This window comes from Pongo abelii, chromosome 3, assembly GCF_028885655.2.
Source record: "Pongo abelii isolate AG06213 chromosome 3, NHGRI_mPonAbe1-v2.0_pri, whole genome shotgun sequence".
In the NCBI taxonomy this organism is placed as follows: domain Eukaryota; kingdom Metazoa; phylum Chordata; class Mammalia; order Primates; family Hominidae; genus Pongo; species Pongo abelii.
In genome coordinates this window covers 46,316,091-46,340,983 of record NC_071988.2, presented here as the reverse complement: position 1 = coordinate 46,340,983, position 24,893 = coordinate 46,316,091, and the positions used below count along the sequence as shown (strand labels likewise).

General features: G+C 36.8%; 1 protein-coding gene across 7 annotated transcripts in view; it reads left to right on the top strand.

Moving 5' to 3' along the window:
- Positions 1-24,893, top strand: part of LOC100451432 (cytochrome c oxidase subunit 7B2, mitochondrial) — a 173,425-nt gene that overhangs the window by 55,923 nt on the left and 92,609 nt on the right. For 6 of the 7 annotated variants that reach the window (XM_054553871.2, XM_054553872.2, XM_054553868.1 and 3 more), the window contains one exon: positions 9,678-9,732. The gene's annotated coding sequence lies outside the window, so the exon portion shown is untranslated. Of the gene's footprint in view, positions 1-9,677; positions 9,733-20,361; positions 20,406-24,893 lie in introns of all 7 variants that reach the window. The other variant, XM_054553874.2, reaches the window with a different exon arrangement.

The window sequence follows — 24,893 nt, the reverse complement described above, 5'->3', positions numbered from 1 at the left end:
CTATAGAATGGAACTCTTTTCAAGCCATTAATTTTTTGTAAGTGGCCTTTTTAATGGTTTTATAATATTCCATTTTAAGAATATATTACCTTAATGACTGCATCTTATTGGATATATAGGTTTTTCTCAATGTCTTATATTACAAATATTCTGTAATAAACATCTTTTGATACATGTTGCCAGATTTTGTTCCTAATACTATTGCCATTTATTCACTTCTTTCCCAAGTCTGTCCTTAGTGTCTACTATGTGTTAAGGCACTGTGCTGAAACAAGAAAAATAGGCACTAGCCTTATGGATTTACAGTGTAGAACAGTGCTGCCCAATAGAACTTTCAGCAGTGATGGAAGTGTCTGCATTGTGCAATGTAGTTATTTTATCTTTCTAATTTAAATTTGAATTGAAATAGCCACATATGGCTAGTGGCTACTGTCTTGAATATCATCGTGAAGAATTTTCCTATTCATACTGTCAAATCTGTCAGCTTTCTTGATTACTGTATACTGTTAGCACTCTCATGGGATCTATATTAAGATGTCCTTTCATATATTATATAAAGAGGAATACTTATTCTATTGCATGTTTTATAAATCAGTACTACTTTTTAAAAACTCAACATATTAGCTAGCCAGTTACCCAGAGTAAATGTGAGAACCCTAATATCTTGTATGCTGATACATATTGATGCATATGTTAATATAGATTATATTTGTTCCAAGTGACTAATTAAGATGCACTGGAAAATCAACAAGTAGTCTAATTTTAAAATAATCACTCTATATTCTACTCAACATATCTTTCTGCTTTGATTTATATGGCTAAAAAATAGTTTTAAAGAAACAGAGTTAACCTTCACTTGAATTATTCACAAGTAAGACATTTAAATATTTTGCTTTAAAATTTTCTCATTCCACCTGTGTGAAAACCTATACTTAAACATACAGCTACATGTGGTAAACTTAAATTCCACAATTGAAATGGAAACAGTTTAAATTCATAATTTGTAGATAATGCAGAATCAATTGAGTGAAAAGATAGCACTAATCACAATTCTATGGATATAACTCTTTCTATAACTAAGTTTTAGAATTATAGTACTATTTTATATATTCTCTTAATAAACAAACAGTTAAAACAAATACTGATGTTAGGGAAGCCAAAATAAAATACAAACAATAAAAGACAAGCCTAATTGTATTACAAATGAATAAGATAACCACACTAAAGAGAATAGAGAACAACTAACTAAAATTACTATGGTAAAACATTATCTTGACTGGATACTGTATGGTTAAAGTAAAAAAAAATGTACATAACTGCTGTAATCATATTATAAATGTTTTTACAGGAGTGTTGACTAGCAAAATATGTATTTTATACACACATATTTTCTAAAATGTTTATGTATATGCCATAATTGAACAAATAAGTAAACAAATTTTATATGATGAGAGTCAAATTTCTGACCATTGGAGAAAGAAGTATATAAATAAGGAAAAGAGGAAGGGTTAAATGAATCCTGTGTTGTTATGTGGATTAGAATGAGAGGTATTGATATATAAGTTCTTTGTTTTTAGCGTATATACTGATAAATAGATAAAGAAATACAGCTAATCCTTGTTACTCACAATAGTGATGGTCCATAAAATCACTGAGCTAGCAAATACAGCACCATTGCTCCTAAGGAAATACAGAGTTAGGTTCCCGTGAGCCTCTGGTCACGTTTTCTTCAATCAGTCAATCAATGCATAACCTTGTTTTATGGTGTTTCTAGTTAAAGACGTCTTATTTATATTGCTGACTCATTACCATTGAATTCACAGCCAACAGCACTATAATGTATGCCTAAAGGAAGCTTATCTAACATACATATGTTCTCTGTAAGGCACACCACAACCGCCTTGTGCCTAAGAACACTAGCCAGTGCTTCGGCACTACACTCGGGATCTATTTTAAACAGCAAAGTCAGCAACACAAAGCACAGAAAAGTAAAAAAATGTGACACTAGATAGCTCTCCAGTGGGACATGTATCTACAGTATGAGAACTGAAACAAGATGGCAAAGCATTGCCTTGTTCACCTTCAGCTGTGATCATGTGCAGTGGGTGACTCAGATTTTTCGCACTCTGCCCCGGTCTGCGAATGACTTTGAAAATATCCTGAGAATTGATTTGATTTTGGGGTTACAAACAAATTTTAATGAATAGGTGAATTTGCAAATAAAATTGCAAATAATGAAAATCAGCTCTGTGTGTGTGTGTGTGTGTGTGTGTGTGTGTGTGTGTATTTGTGTATTCATATTTATATAACCTAGCTATGACTGGTAAGAGGGTCAAAAGCAATGGCACCCCTTTAAAAATGATGATTCCTAGCACTAGACTTTGGTCCTTAAACACCACTACCCAGAAAAGGAAATTAGAACTCCTTAGAGAAGTAGTTGATTTCGGGGTTAGGGCAAGAAAAATGCTAATTAAGTATTTAACATGTTGAGTTATTAGAAAGTAAGAAAGTGCTAAACGAGAAAAGAAAAATGTGGTTTGTCACAAGAGCATAGGAGACAATCTGAAGGAGCTCCTAATGAACAAATTGAGCAATAAATAATAATAGTACTGAATTTTAACGACCAGAATACAACAAAATGCTCTTGAGTCTTTGCTGAGATCAATAAATAATTCAGTAAATAAATTGATACATGGGGGAAAAGAGACAACCCCTTTTCACAGTAGAGTTTTAATTAATAAATGCAAAAGGAAATAAGGAAATAGAGAACCACCATTAGGCAAACACCATAGTAGTACATGTCATAAAGTCTCCTATGGATACAAAAATTAATTGGGAGAAACAGAATTTTGCATAGTCTCAAAATGTATTCCCAAGATACTTACCAACTACAAAAAGAAATCTGTGGGAAAACCTGGTTAACACCAACTTTATCAAATCATCAAGGTAAACATCATTTGGAATAAGACACATTGATAAATATGTGAACCCCTTGGTCTTGATGCACTAAGAAAGTCACAAAACCATTTTTTGTAGTATTCTTATCAAAAAATGCATAACCTCATTCTAATTTGATAGATCATTAGACAAACATAAATTGAAGGACATTTTATAAAACAACATTCTTCAGAAGTATCTAGGTCATTAAAGAAAAGGGAAGACTGAGAAACTATTACATTTTGGAGGAGACTAAGTAGAAAAAACAGCTAAATGCAGTGTGAGATCCTGAATAGGATCTTTTGGAACAGAAAAGGGCCATTAGTGGAAAAATGGGTGACTATCAAATAAAGTCTAGAGTTTAGTTAATAATACGTATCACTGTTAATTTCCTGTACTTTTGTTATGTAAGTTGCTAATATTAGGGAAATGAGTGAAGGATATAACAGAATGCTTACTGATTTTGCAGCTTTTATCTATGTCTGAATTACTCCAAAATAAAATGTTTAAAATACTATTAAAATTCATTGAGTTCATTTTCCTTCTTTCATGTCTGATTTGAAATTAGTTTTATTATCTGGAGTAACAGAAACTGAAATTCATAAATATCTAAGAATACTTTAAAACTAGGTTTGCTTACCTTAGATATACAATTTATCTTTTCTGGTTCCTCTCAAGTAATACTTGCTCAAGTTATCTCAAGACAAAGGTGTTTTCTTGTTACTAGTGGATTAATATCTAACTGCAAAACCAGTCCTCTCGGGAGTCACCTACCTTCTTGGATCCTGTCATGGGCCAAAATATCTCTAATAGCAGCTCTACTGCTCTCTAAGCCTTTGTTCCCCAGTAACTTGCATTACCTCTTTCTTTATGCCTCTGTCACAGTCTGTCACTGCTTCATGTTCTTGGTATTTCTTAGTTCACATCCGAAGAGAAGGAAATAAATTGGCAACATCATTTTTTTAAGTTGAACCAGTCCTCATTGAATGTCACAAGCAAAGTTAATGGATTCCTTGTCCTTAGATTACAATGGTAATCTTGTCAATTCTGGCCCTTTTGGTACTTGGACACATAGTACAAAGCCTGACCACCTAATGATTGCACTTAACAGGGGCAGTGGGTTAAGTAGCTGAGCGTAGTATTGGCAGGCAATATGTTTAACCTATGTACAGTAGTGAAGAATAACAATTTGCTGTTGCTTATATAATACTGTGGTAAATAATTTTACTTCTTTACAGTGTTAGTAATTTATATTTTTTTCAGTGCTTTACAGGCTAACAATATGTTCACTCATGTAACTTCATGTGGCACTTTATATTAAAATGAAATGAAGTCTTACACTTTTAGGAAGTGGAAAATAGATATTAATACTGAGGTATATTGAGATTTTTTTATGTGAGATATCTATATTATTTGAATACATTGTGCACTTTGAAAGTACAAAAAATTTTTGTTCATTTCGCAGTCTGCTTTTCCCGCTCGGTCTTGAAAATGCTCACCAGCTTGTCCTAATGATTAATTACTGAGGCGTCAATAACACAAAGAGTGATAGTTAACAGAATCAAAGTGTAAATCCTAGGAGGAGGCTTGTATCTTATTCAATCCAGTATCTCATTTTTAAATCAATTTATCTATCTTCCCTAAAACCATTAAGGAAGACACATGCTCTTATTTTTGCTTTAGTATAATCATCCTTGTAATAAATTCTTATTAGAATTTACCACTCAGGAAAATTTTTGTTGTTGATAAAAAAACATCTTTTAGTTGGAAATACAATTTACACAATCTATGTTTCTCTTTTTATGATAGCTGTGAGAAAGCACAGGGCTAGACTTAATTTTCAAGTATGGTAGTTATATGAACATATTTTTAAAATAGAAGGGGAACGTCACACACCAGGGCCTGTTGTGAGGTTGGGGGAGGGGGGAGGGATAGCATTTGGAGATATACCTAATGTTAAATGACGAGTTACTGGGTGCAGCACACCAACATGGCACATGTATACATATGTAACCATGTAACCTGCACGTTGTGCACATGTACCCTAAAACTTAAAGTACAATAAAAAAAAATTCATTGTCTCCAATTCATTAAATTGTTAAGTAAAAGCTGTATTAAACATTATGTAATACCTTATTTAGCTGTAATTTATACACGCTTATCTAACAGCATATGTTCTTCTCTAAGTCTCTATTTCCATTTTCATGCAAGCACCTCAAATCATTTTGGAAAGCTGCTAATCAGTCAATGCTTATTGAGCATATACTATCCATTAAAAGCTACATCAGTGAAAAGTTCACAGGAACCTCTGTTGTGGAGGAGCCTACATTCAAATGGGGAGGGCATTTAAAAAATAGAAAATTGTTAGTAATAAAATAAGTTAACTCCTCCATGCCATGATCTCATCTTATATTTCTGTGTTTCACAATGTCAGAGACATTACTGAGAGAAGTGAACACTGCTAAACTAAACAAAGCAAAACATAGGAGCAATTGATTTAATCTTTTAGCCTTGATGATGGAGCAAAACCTGGGGAGAAACTGATGGTGCAAGGGGCAGAGTTGTATTACTAGCAGATGCAGAGCCATATAAAGTGTCTGTGTGTGTCTGTGTGTGTATAGTTAGCCCTCCATATCCATGGATTTTATAGTCATGTATTCAAATAACTATGGATTTAAAATATTTGGGGAAAGAATTGCAACTGTACTAACATGTACAGACTTTTTTTCTTGTCATTATTCCCTTAACAATGGTGTAACACTAATTACATAGCATTTACATTGTAGTAGCTATTACAGGTAATCTAAAGATGATTTAAAGTATACAGGAGCATGTGAATAGGTTATATGCAAATATGACATCATTTTATATAAGAGAATTGAGCATCTGAAGATTTTGGCATCCAAGGGAGGTCCTGGAACCAATGCTCCATGGAATCCAAGGGACGATTGTGCATATATAAATATATATACACATATACACACAAACACACACCATATATATTATGTGTGTAAACATATACATAGATAAAGTGTATTGAATACATAAAAGGGACACATTTTGGATGTGTCTTACAGAACTTTAAATACTCTATTTTTTAAATCCTGCTTTTCCACTTTGTATAACTAAGTAAGTGCTCAATAAATCTTCGTTGAGTGAATGAATAGAGGAAAAATTGCTTTCAAAGCGTTATAGGAAAATAGTATGCTCTGTATAGATAAATATAGATTAAAGCTGAATACTAATCACATTAGGGCATAACACAGTTTTTGTACAACAGTAAAAATAGTTTGCAACCAAATTATAGGTATACAAAAAGCAACAGGGCCAGCTTTTTTCACTGAGCTATACCTAGTTAATTCAGGGCCTTTTGCATAATAAATGCTCATTAGATTTGTTTGTATTGATTTTTTGGAAAAATAAAAGCCAATCCAAGCATGTCTTATAACAATGAAAAGTTTAAAAATAGGTATGTTTGTGATTTAGTAATTAAAATGAGCCGACTTTAATTAGCATTAGTTAGTGAGTTTTGAAATACCAACCTTCAAAGCCTCGTAAACAGTGAACTAGCACAGCTCTGACTCTAATTGGGTCTTCTCAGGAGCCTAGTAAGGCTGAATGTCATTTACTTAGCAGTGAACAGCTTGGCTAGGTTACAAGGACTCCCACTCCCCAAAAAATTCATCTGTGCTAAAATCAGCTGTAAATCTTTATATGTAAAATCTAGTGTGGTTAGTGAATGAGCACCTAGAACAGAAAGAACAGAAACACTTTCTGGCTTCTACCAATTTCCATGCAACATCGCTGCCTCTTACCACCTTCCGCTAAGAAGGGGTAAAACAGAGGATTTTGAGGCTGGAGTGGAAGTGGCTGAACCTGGCTTCTCCTGTCCTTTTCAATGCTGATTACCTGTCAGCTTCTAGAAGATTCAACTTTCCCTTGCATTTTTGTCTCTATTCCTCTCTGAGAAAGCTGGCAAGAAACTGCTTGCTGAAATGCTTTTCTCTTTGTTTTCCTCTTAACTTACTGGCCTTTCTCTTCCTTGGTCTTTTTATTGGCGCTTTCTTAGCTCCCTTGCCTGCAAATGCTGGAGTAACCCAGGAATTACATTACTTATCCATTGGTGCATAACAAATTACTACAAATTGTAGTGCTTTAAAATAACAGACTTTTTTTTTATCTCATAGTTTCTGTGTGTCAGAAGTCTGCTCACAGCTTACCTGGGTCTTCTACAAGGCTGCAGTCAGGGTATCATTTGGGCCTGGGATATCATCCGAATGCTTGACTTCAGAAGGATTTCTTTCTAAATTTACTCAAGTTTTCTACAGAACTTATTTTCTTCGAGCTATAGGAGGGAGGGCCTTATGTTTTGTCGGCTGGAGGCTGAAGGCCTTGCAAGCTGGCAGCTGGAGGCTGCCCTAAGTTTCTAGAGGCTTCCCTCAGTTCCTTGCCAGATTGTTTCCCCTACATGACTGCTTGCTTCACATACATCTCACCGTCACATATTCTGTTGGTTAGAAACCAGTTACAGATCCTGCCTACATTCTGGGAGATGGGAATCATACAGGGATGTGAACACGAGAAGGTGAGGATAATGGGGCGCCTGAGTCTGTCCTCTTGAGGGCTAGTTCTCTGTCCTCTCCTCTCTATCTGCACTCATTTCTTCTTACATCTCACGGCTATATCTATGGTGTTAAATTTGATCGTCCTCAAACTTCACACCAGTATAGCCAACTGCATAGTTTATATATAGTTCCTCTTGGATAGATCTAGTGGACATCTCAAATTTCATATACCTAAACCCAGAATAATTATTTCCCATCGATCACCTGTTTTTTCCCACACTCTTCTAGCCTCGCTAAATGCCAGCTCAGTTACTCAGATAAAAACCTTTGTATCATCCTTGACTCTACATTCTTCATACCCACATCTAGCTTATCAGAAAATCCTGTCCCATCTATTTTCGAAATATATTCAGTCTCTGACCACTTCTCTCCACTTTGTAAAAATGCTTCCCGTTTTATTCCCAGTAAAAGCTACACCATCTGGCTTTTTTGTTACCTCTCTAGCCTCTTCTACTACTGTTCCCTTTTTCATTCCATTCCAGAATAGTGGCTAACTTGCTGTTTTCTGAGCAGCTCAGGCACCCTCTCACTTTAGAGCGGTTCAACTCACTGTTCCCTTTTACTGGAACCCTCTTCCCCCAGAAGACTGCATGGCTGACTCCCTCACCTCCCTCGTGGCCTTTGATATGTGAAACATTACAGATGAGGCCTACCCTGTTCACCTTTTTGCTGTTGCAATCTGTTTTTTTTCTTCCTGTGTTCCAAACGTCCTTTATACTGCTCTCCCCTCTCCTTTTTTTTCTTGTACTCATAATCTTACAACATTCTATATAGGTTACTCATTATATTTATTGTTTATGGTCCCTGTTTCCTACTAGAATGTGAGTTTCATGAGGACACAGATCGCTGTCTCTTTTGTTCATTGCTCTATCTGAAGCTGTTAAATGTTCCTGGTATATAAATAGATGCTCATCAAGTATTTGTTGAATGAATGAACAAATAACACAGTTAGTCTTGTTCTCATCTTGGTATCTGCAGCACCTTCAATTAATCCCGGATTCATAAGCACTTACAAAACTATTTTACCTTCAAAACGTTTGAAACTTGCCATTTCTTGTTTAGCATCTTCAGTTGGCACTAGGGTCTGATTTAAAATTTAGGTTACTTGGTAGCCCTCTCGTTACCATTCCGGCCCTAATGGGGGTAAGGTCTATCTCCATTTCCTAGCAACTGGCTCAGAACCTACTTCTAGCCAGATTGACCACAAAGAACCCCAACACCACTGCCTCTGACTTTGCTGTTGATGGAAACTCATGTAGTTTAACCATATGCCAGATTATTTTACATCAAATGTTGCCTCTCACCAAACATGGCTACATGTACCTTGGTGAATATCTCAGTTCTTGTTTCATTCCAAGCATTAAGAAGGAGGTAAAACAGGCAGTGGTAGTCACCTGACTCCTCTCCCAGCATACCCCTCCAGGGTTTTTTCTTCTGTGGACTGTTTTTCTTTTATCCTATGCTCTTTTATTCTGTGTCCCTACATCCTTGAGAACTATTAATATCTGCTTTTTGGGTAGGACTTTCTGTTATTCACGTATACTCTAAATTAGTAAATAAATGTATCATTTTCTCTAGATTTTTTAACTTTAAATCCTCACTATTGTTATAGAATGAAAAATGTATTCCTTTCAACCACATTTGAGGCATTAGTTTGCTGGTTAATTTGATTTAGGGCTCAAACATTAGAGAAGTCCATTTCTGTTTCCTTGAACTTGCATGAAAGAAGTTGCTGAGAAGTCTCCATGCATATTAGGCAAACCTTGGCCAGAATTTTCCGTTTGAGGTTGGGTACAGGTGAGTGGTGAGTCATGAAGGTAGCTGGTATAAAAAAGAGAGTTATCTCAACCACATGGGTTGAGAAAAGTTTAAAGACTCATTCTCTGCCACTATTGGAAAACAGGTAGCTAGGCCCTTGTCATGTGCTTTACGATGCTTCCTTTTCAACTTTGTTTCTTAAAAATTATTTTAATCAGATATCATTTGTATGACAATATTTACTGTTAATGGAGTAGTATACGGTGATTTTCTCTGAGTAACATAGCCTGTACTTACCTCTGGCTTTTTCATTGTCTTTGAAATCTGACACTAATTTTCTAATTGTATTTTTTTTAGGAAGCAGAATCTGAAACTTTCTGAGGAGAGCATTTGAGCTTCAGATTTCTAACAGGTAATGAGAAAATATGGAAAAGACCCACACTACCTAGATTACACTTTCACAAAGTAAAAGTTAAAGTTCTGGTAGGAAATTTTGTAAAAAATAAAATTCACACTGAATTCATTTTTAAAAATTGTATGTACTTTTAAGCACGATGTTTATTACTGAGAATCAGCCCAACTACACAAAGAGACAGATGTCAGTTTAAGTAGACAAATGTTTCAAAAATATAATATTTTTTATCAGCAGTAAATGTTTTACTTGATAGACTAACTTGATAGTCTTAACTACACGAACAGTTGGATACAAAAGAAAATGTGTGTATTGCCAGCAAACATTTTCAAAAGATAAGCACTTGTGCCAAGTACTACATGCTTAGAAAATCTTTCATTTGGCCAGCTGAGACCACCACGTGTCTTAAAATATGCCATCCATCATTTCAGTGTTAAGAGCGCCCCCTGGTGTGGTTGTATATTTATATGCTTGTGTGACTTTTAGACGTTTTAAAAATTTCATTTTGCTATTAGATGGTGATGGGCCTTTTTTGCTGGGTTGACTTGGTCAGTATGGTGTGTAACCGTCTAGAAATTTGTATTTAATGTTTTCCTTGTCTTTATCCATGACCGTGTCTGGAGTCAGTGGTCAGCTTGAAAGCCGAATTTGGGAATATTTAATTCCTAAACTTCCTCAGTCAAGCTAATGGCCAATAATATGTCATTTATTAAGTGTGAAATTATATATTGCGATAAAATTTTACAGGATAATCAAGTTATTTGGTGGTAATAACTTTGTTAAGTGGCAAATTGCTGTGAACAATTTCTTTTTGGTAAGCTCATTGACATTATAATAATTTAACATGAGAATTCAGACAATGTATTTTGCTTTTAAAATATCTAATGTGTAAAAACTAAATAACCCAAATGTTGATATTTCCTTACAAGCCAGCAACTCCTCTCTGGTGATATAACTTGCAAATATAAGCAAAATAATTCACCCATATATCATAAATAGGACTCTTATTTATTACCTGCCACCAGGGAATAACCCCATAGATTTGCAGCCAAAATTGGCAGCAAAGTACCTGTTTTGTAACTTTTTTTCTTGTATTTTATTTTTAATCCTTTAGGAATATAAACCACTCTTGCAAAGTAAAAGTACACATAATATTCTAAATCACATTTCTGTATATTTGATAATTGCAATTATTTTCCCTTATTGTCTCTTCTTCAGACTAAATTATCTTGATTTAACCATTTCTCATATAAATTGTTTGAAATTTAATAATTTGCAGAACTACAATTATGAACTGTTTGCAGTAGACTGCTTTTGTTTTTACTGTTTTCTCTGTGTTCCTCTCTCCTTTTATTCTGAAATCATAAGCTCAGTACAATATTTACATTAATTCCTGGCTTATTGAAAGAATGTTTTTAAAAACATAGATTAAAAAAATCAGAGCAATGAATCTGCCTTAGTAGACCTGTGTTTGAATCCCAGCTTTCATATTTACTTGTAAAAATCATGACTGTGGACAAGTTGATGACTCTCTCGGAGCCTCAGTCTTTTCTGTAAAAGAGGAATGCAAATCACTACTTCAGAGGATGTCCTTAATACATTCTTTACGTTAATATGTGCTTAAAACTTATTATATGCCAAATATGGGTACCCTATGACACCCCTTATTTTTCACAAGTGTGTGAATGTGGCATTATTATTTCTATATTATTGATGAGGCTTAGTGATGCTAAGAAGCCTCATAAATGGACAAGCCAAGATTCTAATTCAGGTCTTTCTGACTTAAAGTGAGCTCTTCATCACTGGCCATCAGAGAAACGCAAATCAAAACCACAATGAGATACCATTTCACACCAGTTAGAATGGCGATCATTAAAAAGTCAGGAAACAACAGGTGCTGGAGAGGATGTGGAGAAATAGGAACACTTTTACACTGTTGGTGGGACTGTAAACTAGTTCAACCATTGTGGAAATCAGTGTGGCGATTCCTCAGGGATCTAGAACTAGAAATACCATTTGACCCAGCCATCCCATTACTGGGTATATACCCAAAGGATTATAAATCATGCTGCTATAAAGACACATGCACACATATGTTTATAGCCGCACTATTCACAATAGCAGACTTGGAACCAACCTAAATGTCCAACAACGATAGACTGGATTAAGAAAATGTGGCACATATACACTATGGAATACTATGCAGCCATAAAAAATGATGAGTTCGTGTCCTTTGTAGGGACATGGATGAAACTGGAAACCATCATTCTCAGTAAACTATCGCAAGGACAAAAAACCAAACACTGCATGTTCTCACTCATAGGTGGGAATTGAACAATGAGAACACATGGACACAGGAAGGGGAACATCACACACTGGGGACTGTTTTGGGGTGGGTCGGGGGGAGGGATAGCATTAGGAGATATACCTAATGCTAAATGACGAGTTAATGGGTGCAGCACACCAGCATGGCACTTGTATACATATGTAACAAACCTGCACGTTGTGCACATGTACCCTAAAACTTAAAATATAATAATAATAAAATTAAAAAAAAAGTGAGCTGTGCTATGCATTTAATTTAATCATGCTTATTCATGTCTACTGATCTGTTAATTTATTTGTCATCACTGTCAAATAATCCCCCACTGCACATAGAGGAAAGCAACCTTCAGTAAAAGCATAGAGGAATAATTTTGTATGGATGCTCTTGTCTGAAAGCCAGAATTGCTTTGGGCATTTATTCTTCCATGAAGTTTTTTCAAACCAGGTGGTGCATTAAGACATTGCTTGTTACTAGCATGATTGAGCTGATAATAGCAGTGACAACAAATAGAGGTATTAGTTTAGTGAACTTGAAGGCTCCTTTATGAATAATATAAAATTGGAGTAAAAGAATGTTAATTTTAGAAACTGTTGCATCCTTCTAATCCACCATTTATTTTGTGTTTTTTGTTTCCTGGACCTGGGAGCATAGTATAAGTTTTATGTGCATTGCCATTCAATTTAAGTATCTAATTACTTGCATTGGCTTCGTGAAGCTTGTGTCATTTTCTTTATGGGTTAAGAATTATTTTTCGAGTTTTATATACCAGATTTTCTGTAATTGCTACAAAGGCCAATGTAATAAGTTTCTCATTTCATTAGTAAGTAGTTTTGAAGGCTACTAAGTAGCTCATCACAGAAACACACCGTGAACAGGCCTGTTCTTTGCTTAATAAAATCTAGTGTTGCATATTATTTCCTTGGTCCTTGAGATTTGCTCTAAGAATTAGGCTGTTCAACCACAATTCAGAGCATATTGTTAGGCTCCTCAATGGCTGAGTGACTGTTTTCTTGTTTAGGTTGTGTCATGTCCTGCTTGGGTCAGATGTATAGGCATTATTATGAGTGTGTATGCATATTATTATGTGTTACTAAGATAGCACATTACCCCAAACATGAATTAACCTTATGCAAATCAGTTTAACCTTTAACAGAACCAATGAATGAGTGAAAAAATGGCAGTTTTCTTAGTATTTTACCCTCATTTCTGCCCTACAGTGGCATCTCCTGCCAGCCCATCTTACACACACACACACACACACACACACAGAGCACATTTGGTAAGTGGGCTCTTTGACTTGTTTACTGTCTGTGGAACCTCTGATATTGTTTTAGTTTAGGCCTTGATACTTTGAACAACTGGAATAGTTTCCTAACTGGATTCCACCTCTCCATTTTTACCCCTCTCTAATCAATTAAGAGCAGGCTAATTTTTCTGAGGCATAGAACTAATATCAGGTTAAAATAATTCAGTGTCTCATTGCTCAAAACCATCTTCTGGTTCTTGCTTACCTCTCTTCTAGTTTTCTCACTGCCTACCATTGTCCTCACTCCTTGAATGTTGTGCTTTGCTCTGCTGACAAAATTACAGATCCTAGAATGCTTTTTGCTTTCTTTGCCTCCCTTTGTCTTTACGCACCAACTCCGTATGTCAGTAACGGCCTTCTGTACTTCTTCATTTAATGAGCCCTTTTATTTTTTTTTCAAAACTCAGCTCTACTTTTATTTTTTACTGTAATCCTTCCCAGACTAACTTCCCACTGCACAAGCATACACCTAGCCTGAATTAGGTACCTCTTCAGTGGGCCGCTACAGTCCCGATGTCCCTTTCTGTTACTGCAAAGTTCTGTTTACAGTGGACAACTTGAAGCAGGTATTATTGTATCACAGTACACGGTACATTGAAAGTGTTCAGGAAAAGCGTTATTTATGAAGCTCATGAAGAGGCTGAATGAAAAATATAAAGATGTTGTATTAGAAGTCCCATGAAGCCCATGCCTTCAGTCAGGCTTTAAAGCTGATAGATCAAACGCCTACTATCGGCCATTAGTGGGCAGGATGGGGAAGCAGCTATTAGTTGACTTCATGTGTGCTCTTTCTTCTATTTACATTGACTCTCTTTCAGCACTCATGTACTCCTCAGTGCACCCAACTATCCCTCATGACAGAGAGTTCTTGTGGCTTATTTAATATAATATCCTCTCTTTCCTACCTGCTGAATCCTATTATTGTTGCAGACAAAAACAAATACACAAGTCCCCTGTTTTCTAATTCTCCTTGTTGGTATGAAAGATAATCTGCCATAATTCTATCCAGTGAGATATAAACAAAAATCCGATGGAATTTCTGGGAAAGTCCTGCTTTATTGATACAGATTTTTGCCTCATCTTCCTTCAGGCCCCTCCTTCCTTTCTCATTCCTGGAAGGTAGACATGATGACTGGAACTAGAGCAGTCACCTTGCAACCTTGAGGGAAAGGCCAGAAATTACTGAGACTTTAGCCCTGACATCCTTAAACTTCTAAATCAATACCAGCAATTGCCTTCCTTTGGACTTTTCACTACTGAGAGAACGTCCTCAGGTTGTGTTGAAGCCTTTGTTATCTGGGTTTACTGTTGCATCAATTGTCTCAGTTCCCAAATGGATACTCAGTATTACAGTTAAAATAAATGCATTAAAAGTTAATGGTATAAGTTTCTCACCTCTCCACCTATATTTTGTATTTTTTAATTCAACAACCATATATTAAGACTCACCATTACCATGTACTACCTTAAACACTAAGATATAAGTATTGACACGCCATTATTATGCAAATGGCTTTCAGTCTTTTGAGGGCACAGAAACATAAAATTAATTGCAATAAGCAATACAGTGTACTATAGAATATATAACATGATAGGCACAACAGTAGTTATGTAGAAAATCCTGAGAATTGACAGAAGATATTATTTGCATTTTGATCAGGATGCCCTAAAATATTAAAAATTTTGATAATCGGGAAATGAATCTCTTGTGTGGAATTTCTGGCAGCCTAGACAGGGCTAATTCCTTGTGCCTTTTCAGTAACACAGTGTAGGTGGTCACCTACTTGTGTCAGCGTTACTGCCTCTTAATAATAATTAAAATGAGCTCAATCTAGGGGACTTTGAGCTGCTGACAGGCTGTCTTTGGAAAGCGAAATTGGTGAAAAGCAATCTGTGGAGAAGGAGGGGCGGGAGATGACACAGGAAGTTACCAAGGATGCTATTGACAAGCGGACTGAAGCACTAAGCAGAGAGCTGTAACAATGAGGGCAGTAAACAGGAAACTGAAGCTCTGTGGTTGAAAGGCAAGAGTTAGTTAATGGACAGAGACATCAAAACATCAGGCAGCCCACAGCCCAGAACAAATTCACAATGAGGGAGGGCTAGGGAACAAGTCTCCTCAAGAGAGCACAAAAATAGGCTGCTCCACTCTGGGAGTCTCAGCAAAGTCTCTGTGAGAAAAGCCAGAAGCAGACCATAATAAGGATACTATTTATAAAATCACAGAGGCTCAAAGGAGTTAAAATGAGAAAATATTCCCAAAATAAAACTTAAAAATTATAATGAGTTGATGTTTTGAAAAGGCACTAAATGCACAAAGAACCTGATTCAAAAACAGGGTCTGGGGACTTTGATTTCATGGCATGATCTTGAGATGTATTTGGTGCAGATTTTGAAATTAAAAAAAAAAAGTTCCAGGAAAGGCAAAATTAATCTGGAATACAATTTCTATGGTTGGGCCAAATGCCATTCAGAATTATCAGGTCTTGGGATAAGCTACAGAAGGAAATTTAAGCACATTACCACTTCTTCCAACTGTGACACGCAGAGTTTTCCCAGAAGACAAGTGAAATGAACGCTGCCAATGATCTAGGTTTTGAATACTAAGGACTGACCATCTTCAGTGTGCCTTAACACCACACACTTGAGAGAAACTGTGAATACCAATAAGGCATCAAGGTATGTTTATGCTATCACAAAATACTCCATACTGTTACTCTACCCAGGGTTAATGGACCAAGTTATGCTTTGATGCATGACCACCACTTCTGATAGTAAATTATAGATACTTTTCTTTGGCACAAGTCCAGCCTTCCTTAAAAATAAGTAAACTGGCTTCTGTAACTATGGTCGGCCTGCACACTTCATCTAATACAGAATGCCAATTATGTCATCTAATTTTACTGAGAGTGATTTTCTGAAATATATATATTATACATGTTTGCATTTTGTATAGAAATATATGTTAGATCACTTATAATATTACAGATGATTTAAATTATTCCCAGTGCAAGACATAATGCTAGTACATGCATGATTTTTTTTTCTTTTAAAGTGCTACCTATGAGGCAGCATAATTATTTCACAGGATGTCAAATCCATAGAATGGAGATGTAACCTATATACCTTTTAACTTTCCTTGATAATTTGATGCTGATAAAAAATGTACAAATTAACCCACAAATTTTTTGAAACTATTTTACTTGTAGTTGGCAGACTGCTTTGATCTATGAAACATAGTAATGAACGTCTAGAGTGTACTGTTTTCTAGATTTAAGTTCTAGGCATCTAAGATTCCATAAATATCTATGTTGACTTCCATGTCTTCAGTGTTTACAATAATTTCGGTTATTTCAACCTTAGTTTTTAGATTGAGAAGTTCTGACCTTTTGTATCTTTCTTCATTTGTAAATTTGTTCTATGGTTAATTATTATTATTCCCCATTCCTTATCCTGAGCTTTGATATTTCTGAAATGTGGCAACAAACAGCATAAGGCAGTATAGGAACACACAAATCAGAATGTTACAAAAAAACCTCTCAGGGATATTTAATTGCTATTAGTTTTCTAAAAGTGTTATCTTATCCATATTTTTATTTTTTAATGTAGAAAAATATCTATATAATGTAAAATTTTTAATTTTAGCTATTTTTAAGTGTACAATTCAGTGGCATTAGTTACATTCACGGTGTTGTTGAACCATCACCACTACACATTTCCAACATTTTTTAGTATCCTAAAGAGAAACTCTAAACCCCTTAAGCAGCATCTCCCCATTCCTACCTCTCCAACAGACTCTGGCAATGTAATGTGCTTTTAGTCACTATGAATTTGTCTATTCTAGATGTTTCATATAAGTAGAATCATATGCTATTTGTCCATTTGCATCTGGCTTATTTCACTTAGCATACAGTTTTCAGGGTTTATCCATGTTGTAGTGTGTATATTACTTCATACCTTCTTATGGCTGAACCATATTCCTGTGTGTGTGTGTGTGTGTGTGTGTGTGTGTGTGTCTGTGTGTGTTCATACTACATTTTGTTTATCTATTCATCTGTTGATGTACACTTTGGTGTTTCCACCTTTTGTTATTTTTAAAGCAGCTGTATTTCTTAAACTACTACATTTTTATTGAGCTAAGTCTCAGAGTCTCTTAAAGATCTTTAGGCACACTTTCTTTTGGAACCCAAATCCTGCACTGAAGTTAACATGTTAAGATGAAAATATCTCAATTAAATGCTGCTGTATTTAAATATGAAGTGGATTAAACTGTTAACTAATCCATATGTAAAACTATACACACATTTACTTGTAATTTATAATTTTAGTGTCAGTATATATTCATGTGCCGCATAATGATGTTTCAATTAAGGGTAGGCTGCATATGTGACAGTGGTCGCATGAGTTTATAGTGGATCTGAAAAATACCTATTGCCTAGTGACGTCGTAGCTGTGGTGAAGTTAGAGCTGTCATGACATTGTAGCTGTCATAATGTCATAGTGCAATGCATTACACACCTTTTTCTGGTGATGCTGGTGTAAATAACCCACTGTACTGTCAGTCACAACAAATCTATCACATACCATTATACACAGTTCATTATACTTAATAACAAATGACTATATTACTGGTTTATGTATTCACTCTACTATGCTTTTTATTCATTATTTTATTAGCTTGTGCTCCTTCTTTTTTTTTTTAAGTTTAACTGTAGAACAGCCTCAGGCAGGTCATTCCATAGGATATTGCAGAAGAAAGCATTGTTCTCACAAGAGATGACAGCTCTATGTGTGTTACTGCTTCTGAAGATCTTCCAGTGAGACAAGATGTGGAGATGGAAGATAGTAATATTGATGATCCTAACTCTTTGTAGGTCTAGGTCAATGTGTGTTTTTGCATTTTAGATTTTAACTACTTTAAAAAAATAGAAAAAAAATAAAAATTTTTAAAATAGAGAAAAAACGTATAGAATAAGGATATAAAAATATTTTTGGACAGTTGTACAGTGTTTGTGTTTTGAGCTAAATGTTATCACAAAGGAGTCAATAAAGTTAAAAAAGTAAACTTACACAGTAAAATGTTGCAATAAGCTAAGGTTAATTTATTATTGAAGAAAGAATTTTTTAGGAAGTTTAGCATAACCTAAGTGTACAGTGTTTGTAAAGTCTACAGTAGTGTACAGTAATGTTCCAGGCCTTCACACTCACTCAGCACTCACTCACTGCCTCACCCAGAGCAATTTCCAGTCTTGGAAGCTCCATTCATAAGTGCCCTATAAAGGTGTACCATTTTTATCTTTTATACCATATTTTTACTGTACCTTTTCTATGTTTGGACATGTTTAGGTACATAAAATCATTACCCTTGAGTTATAGTTGCCCGCAGTATTCTGCAAAGTAACTTGCTGTGCAGCTTTGTAGCAGATGAGCAGTAGCGTGTATCATATAGCCTAGATGTGTAGTAGGCTATATCACTGAGGCTGTGTAAATACACTTTATGATTTTTGTACGTTGATGAAATTGCCCAATGATGCATTTCTCAGAACATGTCCCCATCGTTAAATGGCACATCACTTATTTGTATTTTTTCAGACAGTACACACTTTCAAAGGCTATTGAAAAAGCTTGTGGCTCTAAGAAATAAATGGACCTATGTTACTTTATGCATTGAATGTCTAGGTTGATAGTTGGCTGTTCTGTAACATGCTATATCTTACTCAGTTTTTTCCACTGAAAACCATTTTCACTTCTGTTTCACCAGGAGGACTAGGCCTGCTTACCGTCCCAAAATGTAGCTGTCAGACTATTCTTCCACCATGATTCTCGAACAGTCTGCCTTATTAACATTTGTGTGTGTGTTTTTGAGGGGGGATTTGTTTGCGTATCTCGTAACAGTTATTGCACTTTTTTTTCTGATTTTAAAAGCAACGCATTTTCATTTTAGGATGTTTACACACTAGAGAAACATTCGATTTGCTAACTTTGCTATTATAAACAATATTGCAACATATAGCCTTGTGCCTACCTTTCATGTCTGTGTGCAAGTATTCCTGAAGTTAAAACTAGGTGCATTTGTAAATTTGATAGATGCTTTCAAATTGTCCTTTGTGTCATGCTGTCATACACATTACATTCTCACCAGCAGTGTGTAATAATCCCCCTTTTCTTATATCATCCTCATCAATATCATAAGTATTACCAGGTTTTGAGTCTTTATCAATCTATTAGGGAAAAAAGGCCTTACTTTTATTTCTCTTATTATGACTGAAAGTTTTTCTTGTTTAAGAATTACTCATATTTCCATTTTTATGAATTATCAGTTTATATAATTTGTTTCTTTTGCTTTCAAGGGATTTTTTTTTGTTTTGAAGTTTGGAGACTTGCACATTGCCTAGCATATTAGTTGTCAATATTTTTCCCAGTTTGTGTTTTGATATTTTTCCTCTAGAGTTTTGTCATTCATTATTTTTTAATGTGGTTTTATTTTTGTTTTTCTGTTTATGATAAACAATAGCTTCTATGTGAGATTATTTTAAAATATTTCCATGGTTTCTTTTAGTAATATGCACACTCTGCATATTCTATATTTAAATACTTGATTTGTTGATAATGTATTCTATTGGACTGATAAGGCAAGATAACAATCAAAGTGAAGAAGAAAAGTGTCGGGGAATAATTATAGTAAAATGCTTTCAAAGAAAGTTGTATAAAAGCATTTAAATGTTTTTATTTGTTTTCTGAATGGTAACTTAGTTGCCCTAATGTCTTTTATTGAAATATTCATTTTTTTACATGAATTTGCTATGCCATGTTTATCCTATACACAATTTCCAAATATGCTAGGGTTTATTTGCAGAATTTTTAATGCTTTTGACATTATATCTTCATGCTTAGCACTATACTAGTTTAGTTATTCTAGCTGTAAAATGTATTTCAACATTCGAGATAGATACTGCTTTTGTATCTCTTTTCTTGTCTTTTTTCATCAATTTCACAGATTTTCATGCCTGTTTGTATTACCATCTGAACTCCAGAATCAGCGTATGTACTTCTCCAGAAGAAGACAAAACTTGTTGGTATTTTAAAATTGGGATCATACTATATTTATAGTTTGACTTAAAAATAATTGTCATCTTTATGCTTAGTGTTTCTATCCAAGAATATGTATCTCTGGTCACAGTTTTTATCTTTCAATCGTTGTAATGTTTCTTTGTAAATAACTTACATAAATCTTTTCAGATTTTGTTGTTGTTGATTTAATTGCTTTTGTTAGCTTCTTATTTACTCCCATTATTCTCACAACTCTTCTTTACACTCTCTGTGACCTTGTTTTCTCAGTACTACAGTTTATAGCTACATCTTAACATTCTTGTTTTGAACTGGATCTTTACCTTCAAACTTAAATATTTTTCATAGAATTCCAATTTGCCAACCCAATAACATTTCTGTCAACCCACCATATCTTCAACATTCCATATTTTTTGGCACACTTCTTTTTTTTCCCTTAAGTTATCTGTAAAGATTAATATTTACAAAAGCTGAAGTTTCTCACAATTCACTTATTCTGTCAACCTTTTTCATATGGTTTCTGCTCCCACAACTGTTAAAGTCACAGTATTATGAAGTGACATAATGGTCTCATAGTCATCAATTCCCATCAATGTTTCTCTCTATTCATCTTCCTTTCCCCAATACCTCGTATTGCCTCTGCTCTCTTAAAACACTCCTATAGATTTTTCATTGAGTTTCTCTGAGTTTTACTTTCCCTTTTGAATCTTACTTCAAAAAGTATATGATTGCTAGTAACCTGCATTTGGGCTATACTTTTTCCATGCTTTCTCCATTGGAATGTCATATTTCCTATGAGTTCTGCATAGGAATTAAGCATACACCTCCCAAATTTATATCTCTATTTCTAACCTCTTTTCTTGTTCTAGTTACCTCCTCTTGTTTACATTTTCTTTGGTGAGCCATTCGTGAAAGATATATGCTTGCTTTTTAATTGTAGAGTTGATGCCAGGACATACTGTGTTAGTTCTCACATTGCTATAAATAAATATCTGAGGTTGGATAATTTATAATGAAAAAAGGTTTAAATGGCTTGGTGGGGCGCGGTGGCTCACGCCTGTAATCCCAGCACTCTGGGAGGCCGAGGTGGGCAGATCACCTGAGGTTGGGAGTTGAAGACCAGCCTGACCAACATGGAGAAATCCCGTCTCTCCTAAAAATACAAAATTAGCCGGGCAAGGTGGCACATGCCTGTAATCACAGCTACTCAGGAGGCTGAGGCAGGAGAATCACTTGAACCTGGGACGCAGAGGTTGTGGTAAGCCAAGATCGCGCCTTTGCACTCCAGCCTGGGCAACAAGAGCGAGACTCCATCTCAAAAAAAAAAAAGACTCACAGTTCAGCAGGCTGTACATGAAGCGTAGTTCTGGCATCTGCTTCTGGTGAGGGCCTCAGGGAGCTTACAATTATGGCAGAAGGCGAAAGGAAGCTAGTGGGTCACACGGTGAGAGTAGGAGTGAGAGACAGCGGAGAGGTCCCAGATTCTTTTGAACAACCATATCTTAAGTGAACTAACTGAACAAGAATTCTCTCATCATCAAGAGGATGGTACTAAACAGTTTATGAGGAATCTGCCTCCATGGGCCAATCACCTCCCTCTAGATACCACCTCCAACATTGGGAATCACATTTCAACATGAGATTTGGAGGGGTCAGACCTCCAAACCATATCAGTTAGCTAGCCGGTTACCTCAGTTTTAACTTTTACCTTGTCCTTAAATATGCCTATGGAACTGGTTCTTGCCAGTGGATTGGGAACAGAAATAATATGTGACACTTTTAACTCAATGTTGTTTGAAATTATGTGTGCTTTTGTGTCCGGAATTGGTGGGTTCTTGGTCTCACTGACTTTAAGAATGAAGCTGTGTACCCTCGCGGTGAGTGTTACAGTTCTTAAAGGCGGCGTGTCTGGAGTTTGTTCCTTTTGATGTTCGGATGTGTTCGGAGTTTCTTCCTTCTGGTGGGTTCGTGGTCTCACTGGCTCAGGAGTGAAGCTGCAGACCTTCGCAGTGAGTGTTACAGCTCATAAAGGCAGTGTGGACCCAAAGAGTGAGCAGTAGCAAGATTTATAGCAAAGAGTGAAAGAACAAAGCTTCCACAGTGTGGAAGGCGACCCGAGCAGGTTGCCACTGCTGGCTCCGGCAGCCTGCTTTTATTCTCTTATCTGGCCCCACCCACATCCTGCTGATTGGTAGAGCCGAGTGGTCTGTTTTGACAAGGTGCTGATTGGAGCATTTACAATCCCTGAGCTAGACACAAAAGCTCTCCACATCACCACTAGATTAGCTAGACACAGAGTGCTGATTTGTGTATTTACAAACCTTGAGCTAGATACAGAGTGCCGATTGGTGTATTCACAATCCCTTAGCTAGACATAAAGTTTCTGCAAGTCCCCACCAGATCAGCTAGACACAGAGCGCAGATTGTTGCATTTACAAATCTTGAGCTAGACACAGAGTGCTGATTGGTGCATTTACAAGCCTTGAGATAGATACAGAGTGCCGATTGGTGTATTCACAATCCCTTAGCTAGACATAAAGATTCTCCAAGTCCCCACCAGATTAGCTAGATACAGAGTGCCGATTGGTGCATCCACAAACCCTGAGATAGACAGGGTGCTGATTGGTGTGTTTACAAACCTTGAGCTAGATACAGAGTGCTGATTCGTGTATTTACAATCCCTTAGCTAGACATGAAGTTTCTCCAACTCCCCACTAGACTCAGGAGCGCAGCTGGCTTCACCCAGTGGATCCCGCACTGGCGCCACAGGTGGAGCTGCCTGCCAGTCCAGTCCCGTGCCATGCGCCCGCACTCCTCAGCCCCCGGGTGTTCCATGGGACAGTGCCGTGGAGCAGGGGGTGGCGCTTCCCGGGGAGGCTCGGGTGGCACAGGAGCCCATGGAGGGGAGGGGGTGGGGTGGGAGGTTGTGGGGGACTCAGGCATGGCAGGCTGCAGGTCCTGAGCCCTGCCCGGCGGGGAGGCAGCTAAGGCCTGGCGAGAAATCCAGCGCAGCGCCGGTAGGCCGGCACTGCTGGGGGACCCGGCACACCCTCCACAGCTGCTGGCCTGGGTGCTAAGCCCCTCACTGCCCGGGGCTGGCAGGGCCGGCCGGCCGGCCACTCTGAGTGTGGGGCCCGCCAAGCCCATGCCCACCCGGAACTCTAGGTGGCCCGCAAGCCGAGCGCAGCCCGGTTCCCGCCCATGCCTCTTCCTCCACACCTCCCCGCAGGCTGAGGGAGCCGGCTCTGGCCTCAGCCATCCCAGGAAGGGGCTCCCACAGTGCGGTATCAGGCTGAAGGGCTCCTCAAGTGCGGCCAGAGTGGGTGCCGAGGCCGAGGAGGCGCCAAGAGTGAGCAAGGGCTGCGAGGGCTGCCAGCATTCTGTCACCTCTCACTTTCTCCATACTTTGCCTCTTGCGAGATGACTGTACATTAATGCCCAATAAAACTTCGAAAGCCATTTGCAGAGACTTTCAGCCAAGGTTCCTAAACTACTGTGGAGCAGACTCCCTTCCTCCTGCCATGCTCTTACTAGGCTTATATGAGCAAGAAATAAGCATTTATTGTGTTAAGCCACTTAGATTTCAAGGTTTTTCTATTATATCAGTTAGCATTGCCTCAACCAATACAATTGCTCTGTGAACGCTTCCTGTTAAAGGTATTTTAGACACTTCAAACTATGTCTAGAATACATTTTCATATGTTTTGTTAGACCTAATCTTTCTCCTTTTCCTTCTTTCTATTAATGAATACAATATACCATTATATTATTATATACCAAATACCCAGACTAAAATAGTCATTTTAACTTTTTATTTCATGTTTTCTTCAATGGAATATAATACCATCGCCTAGAAAAGTTTTCCTATACATTGTTTCTTTTCTCTCCGTTTTCTCTTTCTTTCTTTCTTTTTCTTTTTTGTTTTGGAGACAGAGTCTTGCTCTGTAGCCCAGGCTGGAGTGCAGTGGCATGATCTCAGCTCATTGCAACCTCCACCTACTGGGTTCAAGCGATTCTCCTGCCTCAGCCTCTCCAGTAGCTGGGATTACAGGCACACACCACCACCCCTGGCTAATTTTTGTATTTTTAGTACAGACGGGGTTTCACCATGTTGGCCAGGCTGGTCCCGAACTCCTGACCTCATGATCTGCACGTCTTGGCCTCCCAAAGTGCTAGGATTACATGCGTGAGCCACTGCGCCCGGCCTCTCTCTATTTTTATAGTATCTATTCTATTTCAGGTTCTTGTTATCTCTAATTTGACAGTTGCCATAACTTATAACCAATTTCTCCATTTAATTATTTCTTCACATTCTCCATACAACTGATTAATATTCCAAACTTGGTGTGATAGGTCATTAATTTTTACTCAAAACTATATGTAATAAAGTTCAAAATCTTTATCTGTATTCTGCCCTTCAATTTAATTTTGCCGTTATTTTATGTTACTTCCTATATGGTA